The sequence below is a fragment of the Pinus tabuliformis genome, chromosome 4_2 (assembly GCF_031772625.1).
Source record: "Pinus tabuliformis cultivar Carrire ecotype Pingquan chromosome 4_2, CPIR1, whole genome shotgun sequence".
Lineage (NCBI taxonomy): Eukaryota > Viridiplantae > Streptophyta > Pinopsida > Pinales > Pinaceae > Pinus > Pinus tabuliformis.
In genome coordinates this window covers 10,533,894-10,540,984 of record NC_142304.1, presented here as the reverse complement: position 1 = coordinate 10,540,984, position 7,091 = coordinate 10,533,894, and the positions used below count along the sequence as shown (strand labels likewise).

General features: G+C 36.8%; 1 long non-coding RNA gene across 1 annotated transcript; it reads left to right on the top strand.

Moving 5' to 3' along the window:
• The first annotated feature begins 989 nt into the window (after positions 1-989).
• LOC149168129 (uncharacterized) lies at positions 990-4,387 on the top strand. The gene is made up of 3 exons (XR_016259318.1): positions 990-1,155; positions 3,989-4,053; positions 4,269-4,387. It is a non-coding gene; the product is annotated as an uncharacterized LOC149168129 (long non-coding RNA).
• Positions 4,388-7,091: the final 2,704 nt, after the last annotated feature.

Genomic DNA, 7,091 nt, shown 5'->3' with positions numbered 1-7,091 from the left:
ATTACCAGGTCACTTGAGAATATCCATCTGACTGGACCGTTGCCCGATTTCTCCAATTTAAGAAAGTTGGAGAGACTGTAAGTTTCTTTTTAATATAATACAAGTGTTTTCACAAAACCATACCGATCTTCATTTTAATTACAAAAACTGCAAAACATTATTTCGCCTACTGTGCAAAATTGTACAAAAGAACAACTAGACCGGTATTGTTCCCGACTGGCTCTTCGGACTCGAAAATCCTGCAGTGTTGTACGCCTTTTTCGTCCTATTAAAATCATATATCAATCTCTTTTTTCTCTTTTTGGTTTATACAACAATAATTTGACAGGTTTATAGAGCAATAGTTTCGGTGTCGCTACTCCTTGCCATTTTCGACAAGCATTCACTGAAATTCAGGTAATCAAACATTTAATTATTTGCTGCGTGTATTCAACCATAGATTCCAATTCTATTATATGCAAGTTACAAATTATATTCATGTTTTATTCCTCTCAATGAAACGAATTCAGGAGACAGTAATGATACTCAATTTGATGTAATGACTCGTTCGTTTCACGTGTTGCGGATACTATGGCAATCACAACCTTTATATCCCGTCGAATAAAAACAAGAACTGATGGAAGATTTTCCTTGGGATAATATAAAGTGGAAGTCTAGTCATGAGATTGGTGTTAATCGTTGAGATATTAATCTCATAGTCTCTAGTTGTCATCATATTTACGCCGTAAGGCGTTCCCTCTGAGAAAGACATCTCTAAAATGTGACGTGTGCGATCCTGAGCCATTGATTCTGTGTTACACGATTACGGTGTTTTCCGCCGTTGATTTAATATGTTTTTTTCATGAAAAAATGTCTTTTTTCCCACCAGCTGAGAGGGAGGATCTGGCTATGGGCTATGAAACGCTAGGCCTCCTGGCAATGAGACTCTGGCAATGACTAAAACGTGTCTTTCTTCCCTTTCTTCCCTGCATTAGGGCCGCGTAGCCCGCGTAGCCTTGTGGTTCTATCCCAAATCTGTTTAAATTTATGCATGGTACAGATCTGTTTTGTACATTTTGAATGAAACAGGTCGGTGCTGCTGCATATCAGGGTGAGGAGTTGAGGAAACAGGTCGGTGCTGCTGCATACATAGAGTGCAGCTCAAAGACTCAACAGGTATACCATCTGAATTTTGCATGTGCTTGTAGGAGATCCACAATTTGTTTCTGTTGGATCTCAGCAAGCTCGGTTTTGGCTTGCAGTTCCTGTTGCAAAATGGTAATTTGCTCTTGCATTGAATCAGACTGCCCAGATTTTTCATTTCTAAGATCCTCCTTTTCCATCGATAACTCAGAGGTTCCATCTCTAAAATTCTTCATCCCCTGCAGCTCACAGGATGCTTCAGTTCTAAGGCTGCTCTTGCCTTCCTCCAATAACAATTCTGCTTGCACATTGTTACATTTTTTCTCAATATGTCTCTCATTCTGTCTACTCACTACAGGACTCTGTTCCTGCTGTTCTGATGATATACATTTCATTTTATGGGCTTCAAGTGTGGAAGCTCCACCCCATCCATAATTTTCCATTCGAGAGATCAGCCTTTTAGCCCCATCATTATTCTTGAGAGACCTATGCACATCCGTTTTGAGAGCCTTGTTCTCCTCTTCTAAACTGATGAACATTTTCTGCAAATCTTCAATTGCCCTCTAAAACTCCTGCCCTTTTCTGATCTCATCCGGTAATTCTGCTTCAATCTTAATTACCATTTTCTGGAAAACATCAGTACTTTCTGAAGATTCCTTTTGCATAAATTTTGAATCAATCTGTGATTCTAAATCAGTGTCTCCCATGGTCAGGAAACTGGCAGTATGCTCCCGTGAATTCATTCTCTGACCCAATTCGCCAATTGTCATGTTTTGAGGGATCTCATAATCTTCTTTCAGATTGGGAGTTCCCATATGAAACTGCTTCATATTCTGCTCCAGAATCCCATAGTCACCTCTGTTTTTCTAAGATCCAGTCCTTGGCGCTTCGTCCCTCTCTTTTAGATTTTGGATATCAGGTGGCAATTCCAGTAGTTTCTCTATCAGGGCATCCGAATTTGCAGTGTCATAAATATCATCTGAACAACCGTGACAAATATCCATGATGTTTGATTCACACCCATCATCAAACCCATCTACTCGGTCTTTCTTTTTGGCCTGTTGACTATCCATACCTACAGAAGAAATGACAACTGTACACTTAGGCCTAATACTTTCAGCGCATAAAGGTATAGCCCCACATCTAGAAATTAAGTTCATGTTATATTTAAGATCAAACAAAGCCATGGATGAATTTATTTGATCTTATGCAAAATACTTCATAGATAGACCTTCCAATTCTGAATATACAAATAGCAGCAGTGAATGACATAAGACCAGAACGTGTACCTAGACAATTTTCCCGAAGCAAGTTAGAATCCCTAGCACTGAAATGATTGTCCCAGGTCCCTCATTGGGAACAGCTGCAAGTAGTCTTCTTCATTGGATGGGTATCAATGTTAACCAATATGCTGCTTTGGCAAGTATTCTCCATAAAAACGCTGAAAAAACAAACCTTGAAATGCAGAATTGAACTGCTGGAAAGCCAAACAATCGACAGGAACCTGGTAAAGGAGCCAGTATTTAGATGAACATAAAATATTGAAATAAACAGAAATAAACAAATCAGAAGTCATATACTGGAAGCAATATTTAGTCAAGCATTTGAAATAGGAATGGACTACATAGATCTCATCAAGTAAGTTTGGCCACATATATTGCTAGCGATTTTCTTCACACAGATAAATAAATTCCGCATTGAAAACTACAGGAAAATTATTACTGATTGGTCATACATCATAGTAATTTTGCGGAGGGCATAATCTACAAGACTGTATAATAAGAAGAAGAAACTCAGCAGAAAGTTTTCAATCAATAACAAATCCATTGGTTGTATTGCTGGACTATTTCTTTATCTTTAACTGCTACTCTAATAGAATCGATAAAATCTTTGGAAGAGAAGTCAGAGGATTTGAGCTCGTAGCAAGATGCAAAACTAATTCATCAATCATATTGAATTATACTTGATTTCTCTATTTTCTTGTCTTGATGAGCCACAAATTTTGATAAGTTAGGGTTCGTGTATCGCTGAAATTCAATAGGGCTTGTCATCTTGCTACTGTAGTGAGAAAATGCCACTTTTATATCCTCAATATGGCGTGTGCTCCTATGGTCTTGAAGCAAGTCTAGAATTTCATAATAGATAGTGCCTATGACCTCCATTGTTTTTATAACCTTCATGTTGAACCAATTCCCAATGCCAATGAAAGTACTCGGTGACTTCTAGGCATACCATTGATGCATTAAATGAGGTCATATCACTGAGGTGGAATCCAATATTGGAGGCCCAGTTCACTTGGAAAGATGGGTTAAATCCAAACCACTGGACCTTACCAGACTACTGAGCTGAGGAAAGTAATATTAAATCTAAAAATCAAACTGAGTTGTCATTCCTTTAGTGCCTGCAGATATCAAACATAAGTAAATAGAAAATCCCACCTTCACTGCTCAGAGCCATCATTTCATTTAATTATTCATTCATATTAATGTACATAAATTACCAAACTAAATTCATAGGACATCAAAATCCATCCAGAATAACTAACATAAAGCAATTAGCTATATCATGTTTACCTTTTGCCTGCTATTGCCCTCTCAATCAGATAGTATGATAATCTTGAACAGTTAACTTATTACTTCTCACTGAAAGAATTTCATCAGCATGTGATGTTTGTAAAATTGGTGAATTCTCTGATGACATCTCACAGTTCAAGCATTTTACAAAAGCAGATTGAAAACATTCTAACCTCTGCTGCCTGCTCTGCATTTTTGAAAACATTCCAACCTCTGCTGCCTGCTCTGCATTTTATGAGACATATATCTAACTTGTCAGGCTGATTCAGTGGTGAATTTTATTCACAATGCAGATCTTCGTGAAGATAAGCGTTATTTGGCCGACAATCTGGGTACTACACCAATAACAACTGCACAGGTATGTTTGTTTCATTTTGCTTACTCTCGATATTAGATTGTTAGGTTGTTAATAATAAGGGCAATTCCAGTTTAGGTGAAGTTGCTTAGATGTTCCCATGTTTGGGATTTTAGCTTGCACAACTTTTGAATTTAGATGATGGACATGCTTAATAAAACTACATATACACCCTACATGCTCCACGAAAAGATATGAAGGTCTCTGTTTATCTTCAGGGTGAGGAGTTGAGGAAACAGGTCGGTGCTGCTGCATACATAGAGTGCAGCTCAAAGACTCAACAGGTATACCATCTGATATGTGCCATGTTCATATTTGCCTTATGCCATGAAGTGTTGTCATCTAATTTCTGTTTATCTTCTCCAGTTTAATACTCTTAAATAGTGGTTGTAGTCACACTGTAAGGTGAATTAATATAAAGAAAAATTTCTATGTCTGATATTAGGGGTTTCAAAATGACCCGAAATTTCAAAATGAATGCCTACCATCTCAAAAGTTATTACATTTATGGCAACGTAAATATAAAGCTTTATACTGTAAATCCTGATAAACTGAGTTGGTAACAACTTCCTTACAATGTGTAGTAAGACCTGGATTTAGAAGAAAACATGCTCACTAAGGGCATAGTCTACCTAAAAGTTGAACGCTAGGGCTACATTATCATTTGCAATATCTCTTTTCACTTGCTGGACTATTTCTTTATCTTTAACTTCTACTCTAACAGAATCGATAGAATCTTTGGAAGAGAAGTCAGAGGATGTGAGCTCCTAGCAAGACGCAAAACTAATTCATCAATCATATTGAATTATACTTGATTTCTCTATTTTCTTGTCTTGATGAGCCACGAATTTTGATAAGTTAGTGTTCTTGTATCGCTGAAATTCAATAGGGCTTGTCATCTTGCTACTGTAGTGAGAAAATGCCACTTTTATATCCTCAATATGGCGTGTGCTCCTCTGATCTTGAAGCAAGTCTAGAATTTCATAATAGATAGTGCCTATGACCTCCATTGTTTTTATAACCTTCATGTTGAACCAATTCCCAATGCCAATGAAAGTACTCGGTGACTTCTAGGCATACCATTGATGCATCAAATGAGGTCATATCACTGAGGTGGAATCCAATATTGGAGGCCCAGTTCACTTGGAAAGATGGGTTAAATCCAAACCACTGGACCTTACCAGACTACTGAGCTGAGGAAAGTAATATTAAATCTAAAAATCAAGCTGAGTTTTCATTCCTTTAGTGCCTACAGATATCAAACATAAGTAAATAGAAAATCCCACCTTCACTGCTCAGAGCCATCATTTCATTTAATTATTCGTTCATATTAATGTACAGAAATTACCATGGTAAATTCATAGGACTTCCAAATCCATCCAGAATAACTAACATAAAGCAATTAGCTATATCATGTTTACCTTTTGCCTGTTATTGCCCCCTCAATCAAATAGTATGATAATCTTGAACAGTTAACTTATTACTTCTCACTGAAAGAATTTCATCAGCATGTGATGTTTGTAAAATTGGTGAATTCTCTAATGACATCTCACAGTTCAAGCATTTTACAAAAGCAGATTGAAAACATTCTAACCTCTGCTACCTGCTCTACATTTTTGAAAACATTCCAACCTCTGCTGCCTGCTCTGCATTTTATGAGACATATATCTAACTTGTCAGGCTGATTCAGTGGTGAATTTTATTCACAATGCAGATCTTCGTGAAGATAAGCATTATTTGGCTGAAAATCTGGGTACTACACCAATAACAATTGCACAGGTATGTTTGTTTCATTTTGCTTACTCTCCATATTATATTGTTAGGTTGTTAATAACAAGGGCAATTCCAGTTTAGGTGAAGTTGCTTAGATGTTCCCATGTTTGGGATTTTAGCTTGCACAACTTTTGAATTTAGATGATGGACATGCTTAATAAAACTACATATACACCCTACATGCTCCACGAAAAGATATGAAGGTCTCTGTTTATCTTCAGGGTGAGGAGTTGAGGAAACAGGTCGGTGCTGCTGCATACATAGAGTGTAGCTCAAAGCCTCAACAAGTATACCATCTGATATGTGCCATGTTCATATTTGCCTTATGCCATGAAGTGTTTTCATCTAATTTCTGTGTATCTTCTCCAGTCTAATACTCTTAAATAGTGGTTGTAGTCACACTGTAAGGTGAATTAATATAAAGAAAAATTTCTATGTCTGATATTAGGGGTTTCAAAATGACCCGAAATTTCAAAATGATTGCCTACCATCTCAAAAGTTATTACATTTATGGCAACGTAAATATAAATCTTTATATTGTAAATCCTGATAAACTGAGTTGGTAACAACTTCCTTACAATGTGTAGTAAGACCTGGATTTAGAAGAAAACATGCTCACTAAGGGCATAGTCTACCTAAAAGTTGAACACTAGGGCTACATTATCATTTGCAATATCTCTTTTCACGTGTTGGACTATTTCTTTATCTTTAACTGCTACTCTAACAGAATCGATAGAATCTTTGGAAGAGAAGTCAGAGGATGTGAGCTCCTAGCAAGACGCAAAACTAATTCATCAATCATATTGAATTATACTTGATTTCTCTATTTTCTTGTCTTGATGAGCCACGAATTTTGATAAATTAGTGTTCTTCTATCGCTGAAATTCAATAGTGCTTGTCATCTTACTACTGTAGTGAGAAAATGCCACTTTTATATCCTCAATATGGCGTGTGCTCCTCTGATCTTGAAGCAAGTCTAGAATTTCGTAATAGATAGTGCCTATGACCTCCATTGTTTTTATAACCTTCATGATGATCATTACAACAATTCATCTTTCCACAAAATAGACCCTAAGTTTCAGGTTCCATGTTAATCGCTCTAACATGATAATTCATGACATCATATGCTAATTTATTTTTTTAACTATTTTCTTCTGCTTAATTTATATTTATGAGTTGAATTTCAATGGCGATGGCAGGGAGGAATGCAGAGCTGATGCGTAGCTCTGTGGAGTGTCTGAATTAGTCCCAAAGAAACGCTCATCCCC